General features: G+C 37.7%; 1 protein-coding gene across 3 annotated transcripts in view; it reads left to right on the top strand.

The window, feature by feature from the left end:
• st6gal2a (ST6 beta-galactosamide alpha-2,6-sialyltranferase 2a) overlaps positions 1 to 15111 on the top strand; it is a 77823-nt gene that overhangs the window by 30643 nt on the left and 32069 nt on the right. The window contains exon 1 of one of the 3 annotated variants that reach the window (XM_079618997.1): positions 5719 to 5857. The exons of 1 other annotated variant lie outside the window; for it this stretch is intronic. The gene's annotated coding sequence lies outside the window, so the exon portion shown is untranslated. Of the gene's footprint in view, positions 1 to 5718; positions 5858 to 7970; positions 8006 to 15111 lie in introns of those variants that run through there. One more of the 3 variants, XM_079618998.1, reaches the window with a different exon arrangement.

Consider the following 15111-nt stretch of genomic DNA (forward strand, 5'->3'; position numbering starts at 1 on the left):
GACGCAAATCGAAAACCATTAACGGCGGTGAGTGGTGCTTTTTGTTATCAAGTTGTTTTTTTTCCTTCTCTTTTTATAGTATTACATTACGCATGGACATGAATCATGCCTCATTCGAGGGTTCTTGAGTGACACCGGGTGCAATTATGAGTCGGCTCTCATGTTCCACAGGGCCTCGGGAAAGAGGGGAGCGCGTGGTGGGAATGGCATTGTGATTGTACTCCTCCTCATCCTTTTATATGCGCTTACTCAAAGAAAAGGAAGAGATGAACTCTTACCTTGGTGTATTCGACCCCACAATCACAGTTCTGTCATCAATTTACTCAGTCGTGCATGTTGAAAGTCATCCAGATGACTTTCTTCAGTGGAACACAAAAGGAAACGTTGTAAAGAGTGTTCACGCTGATCTTTGCCGTATAATGAAAGTGAATTGTGACCTGGTTCTTTGAACCTTAAAGAAAAACAGGAGAATAAAAGTGGTCCATATTAAGTCTTTTCAAACCATGTGATATTTCTGAACTGAGGGTGTTTATTCAGTGTAATATTGCTTGAGAGAAGTGGTTCCCAGTCACTTTCATTCACTCCTTTGTTTTGTTTTTGTTTTTGTTTTTAGTTCAGTCATACTGGTTTTGGGAAATATGAGTGGTTGTAAATGTGACCATTTTCATGTGTGGACGAACTATTTCTTTAATTTAGGCATTTATTTCTAAATCGATTTTCTTTTCACTGACTATCTCTGCAGCCTCAATTTCTTCTCCCTCTTTTGCCTTTTTTTCAGCTGAGCTATTGAATCGCTTAAGTGTTTGGTTCATTTCGACTCTGATTTGAAGGCGTCCGTGGTTCCACTGTCATAAACTGCAGACGGATCAATACGGTGTATGAATTACAGCTCTCTAATGAAAGTGTTGCTCTCTCAGTGCCGTCAAGCCAAGACTGCATTGATGTACTGCACGCTCAGGTCGTTGCTTTGCTCGTAACAGTGGCTAGGGCTGTCATTATTATAAATTCTTCATCAATAAGCGTCAATCAAAAATTTATTTCATGTTTTCTCACAAAAATATTTGTGAACAGGATTTGGAAAATATATGACATAAGGGCATATTTTAAATATCTTTTTTTTTTTTACACCTTCCATTCACCACTTAACTATTATTGTTATTATTATTAAAAATCTTTTTTTTTTTTTTTTTTTTGTCCTAAACCTAATTTCCACAGGACATTTGCATGGCTGTGTGGTTGATATATGTAGATATCTACGCAAATAGTAATTTTACTTTATTTAAAACAACCATCAAAAGTCTATTTCACTGTAAAATGTAATTAAATCACTGTTAATGAATACAAATATGGCCATTTGTTCTTGTGAAGCCTCTCATCAGTCAGAGCAATAACACCGATAGCAATTGCACTGGTTAAAAATGTATTTGAAATATCATTGATGGTGGGTGAGCTCAACTAGAGTCGGGGATAATACTACTGATTTTTATATATAATATTGTATCTATTCTTTTGTAAATTAAAATCTATATTTAGATGGATGGAAATCTTACTCTTAACCTTACTTTCTCAATGGGTGCTTTCATAGATAATTCATTTCTATACATAATTCATTTCTGTATGTGAACCACTTACTGTGCACCTGGCATCTGTGCACGTCACATGGGATTGCTAGGTTGTATGATGCAACATCTGGTTTTTACTGCATTGAAGTTATTTGATGTCGAGGCATAGTTAAGTATACAGACTGGCATCTACAGACCCTTTTTGACCCTGACTTAGCAAGGTTTATGGGAGTTATGTTAAGTCGTCAATATTTGAAACCTGTACTAAAAAAAGAAAAGTTGGTAAAAAATTCCCTTTTGGATTTTCAATGTTTTAGATGGTACAAACAGGTTATAGGAAAGAAACAGGAAATGCATTGCAACAGTCCTTTCCCTTAAGGACTTAATGTGTTTCCTCTAACCTACCTAAAATTTTATTAAATGTTTCGTAAGTAGCAAATGTTACTTTTGGGTTTCACAAGATGGTAATCCGCTTCATTTGAGCAGTTATTTGCAGTCACCCACTCACTTTTTTTGCGAGCATGCTTTGCATTTCATTAGTATCGTCCATGCAGTTGGTGAAATGTGTGTGTGTTGTGTTATAAAAATAATGGAAACTTCAGGTGTTTCCAAAGGACATCTGCAAAAATGAATGTCAATCTTCTTATTAAAGAAGGAAGAAAAGCTTGCTGCTTTTGGAAGATTTTTACAAAGACTAGACTGATCAGACGCGTATGAAAGCGCATTGTAAAGCATTTCTTTTCTCTCCTGCAACCCAATTATTTCCCTATTACGCATTTAGCGCTCGTGTGGGTAGAACTGCCTGCCTGTAAATAAGTATACCATCTCGTAAAGTGGTGCCGTCCAAATGGGATCCATTACATAGTAAATATGCAAGGCATCTCGTAAAGGAGCACGGCCCAAATGAGATCCATTACATTTCATTTGGATGCTCATTTCTCAAGGTCGACATCCTTTTTGAAACAATGCGTCCAGGTATCGTTGTTATATAATCAGATTGCTCGTGGTCTCATACCTTCAGAGAGTGCTTTCTAATTACCTTATAAAAGCAAATAGGATGTTTACGCCCCTGGCAGCCCGTATCCTCCGTCTCCTGTGCTGATTCCCTCTCTGAAGCGTCCTGTGATTTGTGCTGGCTAGGCTCGCACATTAGCTATTTAAATGGATGCTTCACAATCCTGTGACAAAATGGATGAATAGCAATATCGTCCTGAACGTCCTCCGGCACGCAGGCTTTGAGCATACGGGTAAAGAAATGATTCTTCATCTTACTTTAGCTCACTTGACTGGGCCTAAATTAAAGGTGCTAAGCATTTACAAAAGCCTGCCAACAACTGAGAAATGTATCCCCCCCCGCCCCTTCAGTGCTTATATTATTTCGTTAGATTACCTCAGATTATACCGTTAAACATTTGGAGAGGCATCAGAACGGAATCTATGAATAATGGATGTGTGGGAACCGGGCTTGTTGCTAAGGGAGGTGTGAATTCAACCATAACTTTTACAAGCTGGCCTTGGCTTTTCCCATCATTTCGAATGAACACTTTCACGCCACACATTAATGTCTATCATTTCACATTTTCCTCGTCCACTTACGCTCTTAGTTTTGAACCACCAGTGACTGTTTCTATGTTCCCACAACCAGGGATGTAAATAAACTCTTTTGATGTAATCAGATACAAAAAAAAGTATACTGTATATCATTGAAACCTATTATAATAGTTTATTGCACGTCTTGGGTAATATGTTCCTCCAAACGGTGTGTAAATCGATAAATCAATATCGTATCATGGGGGTCCTGTCAAGAATCTTGTGTGTGTGTGTGTGTGTGTGTTCAGATTTACAATATATTTATATTTACATGCAAATAATAGCTTTTAATACTTTTTAATTCTTATTTTCAGTAAGAGTGCATTAAATTGGTCAAAAGCAACTGTAAAGACTTTTATAATGTTACAAAGATTTATATTTCAAATAAATGCACTTTTAAACTTTCTATTCATCAAAAATATATTGGAGAACAAGTATCACAGTCTCCACAAAAATATTAAGCAGACAACTGTTCATCATTAAAGGGATATTTCACCCAAACATGGAAAATATGTCACTCTAAACCTGCAAGACTTCCGTTGATCTTCGGATGAATTGAGCGGTTTAGCCCAAATTTTCTGAAGAGACACGATCGCTTTATATAATGAACAGGTTTAATGTAGTATTTTTTTTCACATATAAACATTGATCAGCAAACAGAGGCTCAACCGAACATGCTTAACGTGATAGAACAAACCTCATTGGTTCTCGCAGAAGCTCAAACGTGCTGCGTAACACGAGAATGAACCTCATTGGTTCTTGCGGAAGCTCAAACGTGGTGCGTAACACGAGAATGAACCTCATTGGTTCTCGCAGAAGCTCAAACGTGCTGCGTAACACGAGAATGAACCTCATTTGTTCTTGCGGAAGCACAAACGTGCTGCGTAATACGAGAATGAACCTCATTGGTTCTTGCGGAGGCTCAAACGTGCTGCGTAACACGGGAATTAACCTCATTGGTTCTTGCAGAAGCTCAAACGTGCTGCGTAACACGAGAATGAACCTCATTGGTTCTTGAGCTCAAACGTGCTGCACACGGGAATGAACCTCATTGGTTCTTGAGCTCAAACGTGCTGCACACGGGAATGAACCTCATTGGTTCTTGCAGAAGCTCAAACGTGCTGCACACGGGAATGAACCTCATTGGTTCTTGAGCTCAAATGTGCTGCGTAACACGGGAATGAACCTCATTGGTTCTTGCAGAAGCTCAAACGTGCTGCGTAACACGGGAATGAACCTCATTGGTTCTTGCAGAAGCTCAAACGTGCTGCGTAACACGGGAATGAACCTCATTGGTTCTTGCAGAAGCTCAAACGTGCTGCGTAACACGAGAATGAACCTCATTGGTTCTTGAGCTCAAACGTGCTGCACACGGGAATGAACCTCATTGGTTCTCGCAGAAGCTCAAACGTGCTGCGTAACACGAGAATGAACCTCATTGGTTCTCGCGGAAGCTCAAACATGCTGCGTAACACGAGAATGAACCTCATTGGTTCTCTCACGTTATGCGAACATGCTTGATCTTCCGTTCACCACAACTGATGTGTGAACTTTATATGTGAATAAAAGCCTAAATTCAATCTGTTCATTACGTAATTCGATAGTGTCTCTTCAGAAAAGTTAAACTGCTCAATTCATATGGATTAGTATTACAATCTATTTATGAACTTTTTGAAGAAACAAAGTGTTCGTTACGTATAGCTGTCAATGAAGGGGCAGAAAGGTCTCAGATTTAATCAAAAATATCTTAATTTGTGTTTACTGACCGCAAACTTCAGATTTAAATATGTATGTAATTTTAATTAAATCAATTTGATGGTGGTGGTTTTGTCGCAGATTTACAATTTCCTCATCATTACTCTCATTAAGTCTAAATTTAACATCCAACAAATATTTGGTCGAAATGAATGTTTTGTTCAAAATAATTGTGCTGTTAGTGTTACAGTGTTGTTGTTAGATGTTCTCAGTTTCGCTCTGTCTGGTTGATATGCACGAGCGCTTGCTCACTCCGTGAAGACTGGAGTTTCTTTTTGTAACTTGCTGTTTTGTGAAATGAGCTACAGTTATGTGCTGGGGAGAAACATCTCTCACTCCATTAAACGACACAAGCAATCTGTCAAAAACACCTGACACGACAACCTGCACAAAATTATATGCTAATGTGCCTCTTTAAAGCATTTAAATGCAAAATACTTTGGCTTGGACTGGTTGAACTGTGCACTTGTGCCGCAATAATCCTCACTGACTGTTTATAATACGGTTACATTGGTTAACATGAACTATGAATACCTCTACAGCATTTATTTAATTTCGATTTAATAGAAAAAAAACTGAATTGCGAGTTTATATCGGAGTTTATACAGAATTTTTATCAGGATTGGGACATAATAAACTCTCAATTCTGCTCTCAATTATCTTTTTTTTTTTTTTCATACCGTGCCGGAAACAAGCTTTTATATCTCACAGCAGTGATTCAGAGGAACCTCTGTTCAACACCTCCCTTTTTTCCTGTCGTCTTTGTCCTTTTCTCAGCCCGTCTCTGTTCTTTCTCGGGGACATGGTCCAGATGGTGGCTTTATTTCTGGTTGCTGGTGAAATCTGTGTTGGTTTATTTAAAACATTTTTCCAGCTGGATGAAGGCAGCACATTTGTACAGCTCATGTGCATTTGTGCAGCTCTAAATGGACGGCAGATCAGAGGTGCAGGTGAGATTTTCCTCCCTCAGTGTTTTAGACCACAGGGCTTGGGTTAATGTGCGGTTGGGGATGACTGCGCTTTTGAAAATGACTATGGATTTGGAGATGCAGTGAATCCTGCGCGACTAAAAATGTCTGGCAGTGGATTGGGTTACTGGAGTGCATTAGCAATGTAGATGAAAGGTTCAGGTTAATGGGTTCACTGTGTGACAGTGAACATGTGTTTGCTCATCAATCTGCTCCCCATGCGCATGCAGTCAGATGACCTCTGAGTTGATTTCCAGAGGGCGCTGCCTGGTCATCCATAATGGAGAGCGGTGTAAATGCGAAACGGGGTCACACAGAGACGGACTGGATTGAGACCGTCTGTCTCAAGGTTGTCTGCTCCGAAATCCCTTCTTTATCTCTTCCGTTCTCACTTTTGCTTCTCGTCTTGTATATTGATTGCCCTCCGCAAGGACAGAACAAGCCTCAAGTGCAATCGTTGTCTTCGGTGAAATTGATGAAACGCTTGTGGGTTTGTCAGCGTGGGAGAATAAAACCATCTTAACAGATTTCTGTGGGAATGCCAGAAGTATGGTTTGCTCCTGCTCTCTGACCCTCGGAATTAAATGGATCGTTTCTGCTACTGTAGCTATCTTTTATGCGCTGCCAAAACTCGTTGAAATGAAATTAATTTTATTTTTAGCAATGTATAATGGTCAGGAGGGAAAAGAGTATAAGATAAATAAATTCTGAAAAAGCAGTGGTAGTCAAATGTTAATTACACATAATAGGGAGTTGCCCGAAGGCACTTATTTTTATTTTCGCTTTATTTAAGTCTAGTTTGGCTGATATTAAAATAAGTACTGTTACCTTCATTAAATGGAAAGGTTTTTTTTGTAAATGGAAGGGTTTGTTGCAAGCTTTGGTGAATACTGGTACACATTGTATGATTTTGGGCTGTCCCAGACAAAAGATGAGCAATTCTGTGGCCGTGCCTCCTAAACCGTGAGCGGTTCAAAGATGGCCGTTGTCACATCTTGAGACCAAAGATAGCCTGCGATCATTTTCTGACCGTGTCAGTTTAGCATGATCTTCTCACAGTGTTTGCTGCCACGACCTACGTTTACTGACTAGCCAAGAAAAATGCAACATGAAATGGTGTATTGATCAACGCGACATGGCGCTAATACTTCAAACTACTTGCCTCAAGATCTATTTGCCTCTTTACCTAGCCATGACCACATCCATATTCTCCATTGCTTCCTCTTTATTTTTTTCAGCGCACATAAAAAACAACAATTGCCAAAGTGCAACTCTATTTGTTTACCACTAGCACATGCTGATGACGTTTTATTCTTCTATACTAACTTGCATCTGAACAGGCTTTAAACTGAAGCCCGGACCCGGCCCGTACCCGAAACCATTTAACCCGACCCAGCCATTACGGTTATATTTTAAGCCCGAACCCAAGGTCCGTTTCTACCAGTAAATACCTTTTTTTCTTTTTCTTTTTTAATATGTTGTATTTTATGATTGCTTGCAACGATAATTAAACAAATACATGTACAAACACGGTTTCACCAAGGCACAGCGATGATATATGAAAAAATAAACATTATATATAATTTTACAAAACGGTTTTGCGCATGTGCTCCCGTGTGCACTATTTCGGTGCACTAAACTGCAAACGTGCTTTCTCTAAAACGTGCACACGGCACGCAAACTAATATACAGTATATATATAGTTTTTCTTAGTTACAAACCCGAACCCGAGGCTATTCATTAAACATTAATTCGGGACCTGTCGGCTCGGCTCGGATGGTTGTGGTTTGCTATTGGTCGGTCTCATGTTAGTGACAGGTTGATCACACCCTCGTGCAAGTAAATGCATCATCAGAGAAGAGAAGTCGCTGCAAGATGGAGGGGGGAAGTTATTTTGAATTTAAGATTATGAGAGCACATGCATTAAATAAATTAATGATCTGCATGGATAAATATTTTATGCAATATAAAAAAATGTTTTAAAAAAAAGTTTGACACCTTGAATGAAACTGGTCCAGCTTATGAAGCTTTGCTGAAGTGGTTTTCGTGCTAAACTCAGTGCAGGTCCAGAGTGTTGTACTACTGCTACACATTTGTCTGAAGCCACTGCAGACGTTTCCAGGCAATGAGGTTTGTGCGTGCATTTGTTGTTGCTTGTGTGTGTGTGTGTGTGTGTGTGTGTGTGTGTGTGTGTGAGAGAGAGAGAGAGAGACTGACTTATAATGACCTGAAGGAGCTCTGGGAAGTCACCCGGTTTTGATGGGTTTTGTGAGTTTAATGAATAATGTAACGGATGTGTCTTGTATCTCCCTCGCTCTTCTGCGCTCTTTCACTGCCCCTTATGTCTTCCCTCTTTTGGTAATTTTTTTTTAAAACACTGTTTTGGCCGAATCATTTCAACATGTTCTTGAGAATTTATGCAGATTTCTGCATTTGCAGTGCATTTGTGGCTGTCAGTTTCAACTAGTCTTAGGTTCAGAGGGAAGGAAATGCGGTAAACCGACTTTGTAGCAGACTGTCTGTCGCATTTTCTGTCACTTTTTTTTTATTCTTGTCTTGTTTATTCTTCGAGTCAGTTTTATTTCTTTTTTTTTCCATTAGATCACATCAACCCAAAACAAATTGTGTTTGATATGGCTTGTGAATAGCTAAGAAAACTCATGTTGTTGACTTGAAATTCTAAGCAGTGACAGCAGTGTGCAACACGGTAAAGCCAGAGCATCTCTCATTCAGCTCCCCTAAACTTCAAGGCATAGAATTGCATATTTGGATATCTCATTTTTTGTACTTCCAGTGTTTTTGTTTCAGTCCCTTTGTCATTAATTTTGCCCTGAGCTTCAGCAGCTTGTGTCTTTTCGCTTTAGCGTTTATCTCTGAGTCCTCTTGTCACATTTCACTGATCACTGATGTGAAAATCCTGCCACACTCAGCTTCTCTTTTCCACGTTGGTCATGTGAATTTGCCATGCTGATCAACAGAAAAAAGCTTGTTTTGAATGTGACATCTGTGTGAGCAGCGCTTTGTACGTCGTTACACTATTGACAATGGAAAAAATTGTCAATAGTGTAATTTTTACAATTACTGTAATTTACATTTTTTCTGTAAATGAATGTAAAACATATTGCAGCACAGTGTGAAGTCATAACTATGATTTGAGACAAATAAATGTATATAAAATGTATTCATTTAAAAAAATTTTTATATAAAACTGTGAATGGCGCGGCAGGATTCATTTTGAACAAGGTCCCGAGCCGTTGCTGGGCGCCGCGGACAGACGCCGAATGGCGCCGCCGGTGTGTGTGTGTGTACACTCAGAGAATAAAGTGTTGCGATTTTAAAGACGTGGCTCTGCGCGACGCATGGATTTATCTGTTAAACTGTTTGTTTGTTTGTTTTTTTGTGAACTTGAATGTCATCTTCTGTGAAGAAGACTGCAGTTACAAAAGAGAAACTAGATTGCAGGTTATTTTGCTTAAGTTTCCAATTGACTGAAGATATAAGTTATTGTTACATTATGTTCTTAATAAATGTTTTAAATTTGACAATGTAGTGTGGTGCATTGCGAACAAAGGTCATAAAAGTTTGGTCTAAAAATGGCATAACCAGTGCTTAAATTTTTTTTTTTTTTAAAGTAAAAACCGAGAATCGAACTGTGACCTTAGAATCGAAAATTGAATTGAATCGAGGATTTGGAGAATCGTGACACCCCTACTAAGACTATCTGAGATTATTGTATAAATCACAATATGCAAACACTATTTCTAGCATTTGTAGTCTTTCAGTTCTGGGGCACATCCAAAAAGTGTTCCTTTTTTTATTTTAATTATGGATGTATACAGACACAAATTGTCTTTACCTGTACTAGATAGTTATTAGTATGTTACTATTATTATGTTATTACTATATTCCTGTAATTATCGCAATAAATGCACTATTTTCATTGCGACTTCCTGGGGCGTTTCTAGCCTTTCATTAGTTCTGGGGCACATCAAAAAAGGCATGTGATGTTATTATGGATAGACACATTGTCTTTACCTGCAGTAGAGAGTCGTTCACAATTTGCTCGTGCATTGAAGAGCTGAAGTTGTGTTTCTACAAAATTGTAAGTCAATATTATTCTCATATCCAGCAGTCTTTTTGTTTTCTGTCTTATAAAGTATGCGTTACTTGTGCAACCGCTGCAAATGATTCACTGTGTGAGTGAACTGTCCAAATGAATCATCAGACTGAACCACAAACAAACTCCCGTTTGTTATCTATCTGATGGTGATCTCCATCATCAGACAAGTATTTACATGTAGCATCAGCTCTTTTCTCACAGTTTCTGGAACAGTTTCATAAATGATGATCTCTCTAAACCCCTCCTTTCCGAGAGCCTGCTCTGATTGGTCAGATGACCCAGTCTGTTCTGATTGGTCTACCATGTACAGCGTGGGTCAAACTCAACACCCATTACTGTATTTGAATTTCAGCTCTGGAAGCTTCCTCAGTACTTGTATACATTGTGATACGAACAGTAACGGTAGCATTTTACCGTATCAATTCGAGCGCAAGTCCTCATTCTTTGGAAGTCAAGTGCATGCAAAGTGGATTAGCTTTCACAGCAAAACAGTGTCTTCTCAACATGTCAACAACATGAACCAAACTCTTTCAGGTCTCAGCTGCAACTACATTGTTTGAGAGCGGGCTGAAGTCGACGCTGTTCGCAGGCCGATGAAGACCATAGGCTGGCATTATGCAGTTTTGTAACAAACCCAAGTTGGCTTGTGCAAGAAGTATGACTGGAATTTTCTGACGACTCGTTTCAGACAGTTCAGAATCCATTCTTTCTTTTGGGAAACGACTTCATTTATCCTGCGCTTTGCACTTTTAGTCAGTTATCTGGGTCTAAAAATTCTGGGATGCTTAATTTTCTTTGTCAGTGGGTTGTCTGAGCAAGACGTCTGTCTGAATTGTAAGATTAGAAATATTGTGGGAGAGCAAAATTAAATTCACAACGACCAACAGTTTGAGCCTTTCAGAAAGCATTCATCTGACAGACACGACACGGCCCTTTTAATCTCAGCACAACAACTCACAAATAAACCTGTGAATCCTGCATATTAACAGGAGCATTGCTCACCACAGGGCATTTGAAGACTTCCAGTGATTGTTTTGTTGAATATGATGTTGTTCACAAGCAATGATGGCTATAGCGGTTCTGCTTTATATGAGATTGATTGAGATTTGAATTACAATTCAGAGACCAAACCTCTTTGCTGACTGTTGGCTATCAATTATTGGACAATTCTATTTCTTTAACACGAGAAGTGACAGAATTCCATGACTACTAGAACTGCCACAAGTGGTCATTTTGACCGCTAGATTCCAAACTCTATATATTTAATGATAAATACCCATTTGAGAGATTAATGCGTTTATTGTATTAGGATATCTTTTAAAAACAAAACACCAAACTGTACATTTAAACAAGTTTATTTATACATTTATAAATAATAATATCATTAGTAGCCTACCGTAATTATCGCATATTCACAACAGATAGGCTATATTTCCATATCCATTCAACAGAACTCAGACCAAGATAACAACTAAAAGTATCTTATTTAATTATAAAACATTTTATTTGAATATATTATTATGCGAAATTCAGTGCGGTCAATAATGACCGAATGACCTATGGCCGAAATAGGTAAATGTGTTAATTTGTTTTTCTGCCTTACAGAATACAAAATACAGACACTTTTAGGAAAAGTCAGGTACCAGCAGGATTTTATTTATTTTTTTAACAGTTATTGCAGATATAAAATTCAAAACCGTCAAAATGACCGCCATGGCTGTTCTAGTGTTAAAAGCACCACTCCTAATTTTAAACTCACCAAGTAACTGGTCTGTGGTTGGACGACTAGTCCAAATGGGATTGTTTAAAGTTGGCCACTGAGGATTTACTTTCTACTACCACATGCGCCGAGGTCGGGAAATCCACTTCGCTTCCTCTTTCAACCCAAACATTTCTGGCAAGAGTTAGTACACATTATCATAACAGAACCGAAACCACATGTCGTGTGTTTGTGTTCGTCCTTCCAAGAAAGATGCTCATGAAGTGCACAGACATCTTTGGTTAGAGGCTTATGGAGTGACATCGCATTCATGTGGGGGGAAAATCGTTTATTCAATTGGTTTATTAATTTGCCCACTACATTATGAGGGCATGCTGATGTCCTTGTAATTCAAAATACTTAATAAACAAACTAAAACTTTTTTTTTACTGAAGATGTATACATTCTTAAAGGGGTCATGACATGAGAAACCAAATTTGACTTGATCTTTTAGTATATAAGAGGTCTTTGTACCATTAAAACGTCCTGCAAGTTTCATAGCTTAAGACGTCCTCCCCATTATAAACAAATAATTTATTTAATCAAGCTCTAAATACAGCTCGTTCTGGATCCATGGTAAGAAGTGACGTCACGGTGCGAAGTGACGTACCAGCGTTTACATATGACCGCCTCCGGCAAAAGACAACTACGCTTTAAGCGCAAGACAACTACGCTCATTTCGTATCGTTGTCGCGCCCGCGCGCTGCGCGCCTCACAAGTGTTCAGTCGACGGACAGCGAGTGGGTCTGTGTACAGGGAAATTACGATGCCGCAGATGTGCTGTTCCTGGCTGTGGACAAACAACATCTTTGAATACGCTGCGAAAGATCCAGTCGTCAGGGAAAATGGATGCACTTTATTTTTTGCGGACGTCCCAGTCACGGCAGTGTTAGTTTAAGCGTTAGTTAATCCATTTTAAGGATGACCGTTTTGAGAACAAATCCCAATATGATGCTGGCTTTGCCAGAAAACTGTTGCTCAAAGATAAGTCCGTGCCGACTATTCTGGGCTCAACAACGACGACGCAAACTGTAAGTAATGTGTTTAAAACTTTAAACTACTTTTTAAATACGCTGAATCCGCACAGGTTCTGGCTGGGGGCGTTAATAATTGATGCATAGGCACTGACGTTAGCCAATCATAACAGTGGGCGTTAACACTGAACTCTTAAAGGGGAAACACCCCCAAAACAGACTGTTTGAATCAGAGGATGAGAAACAGGGTGGGGAAAGGTCATAAATCACTACATTTTAAAAGTTTTTTGTAAAAAAAAACTATAGTAATACTATATTTGCACCTAAGGGAACATAATAATAAAATAAAAAAAACCATGTCATGACCCCTTTAAAGTTTTCTGTGATGGGGCTAGAAAATGTCATTTAAAACTACTACTCATGGAATGTCCTCATAATGATAAGTGTATCAACATCTGTGTGTGGTATATGGTGTGTAAGCATATTGTATATTTTGGGGATACATTTAAATGTCAACCTTTCTCGCTCGTTGTGACATCTAACCTATACCACTCCCACATGTTTCAAAGTAGCTGGAGAAACCTTTAATGATAGGACGAGACGCATGATAGTGATGTATTTACGCAATTTCACACGAAAAGCATCATGTCTAAAATTTAAACACTTGTGATGGGCTCACCATAGTGACTCAAGCGAAGACAAAAACACATTTTGCAAGTAGGATTGGTGTATTGACTCATTTAAATTTAGTTAATTTTGAATAAAAAAACATTTACCTAGTGCACCTCTAATATGATGCGTATTAGTCAAATTAAACGGGTAAGATGTATGCACTCAAAAAAATCATGGCTTTAACTATTTGAATCTATTTGATTATATTCAAATCATATTTTAAAAAATCCAGATATTCAAATGGCTTAACCTGCACAAATCTGTTCATTGTGAAAACGATTACATTTAATCAGTCAACAAGCATGAACATGGTTAAAATATGACTAGCTGTGGAACAAGCAGTATTATTAAAAAATGGAGATCCAGAACAAACTGGATTTATTAATTATGAATGTATAAATCTGGTAATTGTGTATTTCAAACATGACATTTTATATGCAATTAAATACGCACATCATAAATGTAGGCATACATATCCATTCCACAAAGTGTTACAGTAGTAAGTTTACAGTAGTATTTTTTTCTTCACAAAATAGACAATGGAAAGACTGATATGACAGCAGGTGTTCTCACGTCTAAATTGAGATCTGCAGTTCGAGAATAGTGAAACGATACAGTTAACTAACCGTGTATCATGAGTGGTCTCAGGGGGAAAGAGAAAGCTGACATCAGACAAGGTTTTTCCTGTTTTGACAGAATTGGTAGCTGTCTAGGCACTGTCGGTGTGTCTGTTCTACACAGCTTGTATCTTTTGATATCTTGTATCTTAAGTGCGTACTTTTGAATAATTACACAGAATTGTGAAATTATGTAATTTAATTGAAAGTATAGTCTCCCAATAACATTCACTGTTGTGCAATAGTTAACAGACATAGTACGGTTTATTGATGTTATGATAGTCATTTCTTTACTTGATGCACGGTACTAAACTGGCTCTAGAAATTGATTTCACAAAATGTAACTGGTTGACAGCTGTTAATAGTTTATTATTAGCTAGTTAGCTAGTGGGTTTAATAATAATATGGTAACACTTTACAGTGTATTATTTAGGTTAGTTAACAATATCTAAGAATGAACAATACTAATATTATATTATATGTAATATTAATTTCAACATTTGCTAATACATTATTAAAATCAAAGGTTGTATTTGTTAACATTAATGTACTGTGAACATAACATAAATACAATGAACAGCTGTATTTTTTTTAAACTAACATTAAACACAAAGCTAATAAAGTAATAAATACTGTAACAAATGTATTTATCATTGTTACTTCATGTTAGTTACTAATATAACTAATGTTAACTAATGAACCTTATTGTAAAGTGTTACCAATAATATTAATAATAATAATTCTGGAGGAAATCATCAAAAAATGTGAAGAAAAAAATATGTTATTACAGAACATGTTGTATCCTAATTACTGTAAAAGTCACCAGAGAATGTGTGACATTGTTGAACTCATAGTATGTGAATTATGGAAGAAAAAAATTACAGTACAGACATTCAACCTGAACTCATGGCTACACTGACTGTACAATTATACATCGGTGCTAATCTTAGTCACAAAAGATTTTACTTCAGGGTTTACGTTAACTGAATGAATTGAGAATCTCACCTGAAAATCTGATATTTTCAATTCCAACTTCACTGGAGTTTTTCATTGTCTTTTTGTAATTTTGCTTCTCCACACTACTGAAGTCAACT

This window comes from Phoxinus phoxinus (genome assembly GCF_949152265.1).
Source record: "Phoxinus phoxinus genome assembly, chromosome: 7".
Classification (NCBI taxonomy): Eukaryota; Metazoa; Chordata; class Actinopteri; order Cypriniformes; family Leuciscidae; genus Phoxinus; species Phoxinus phoxinus.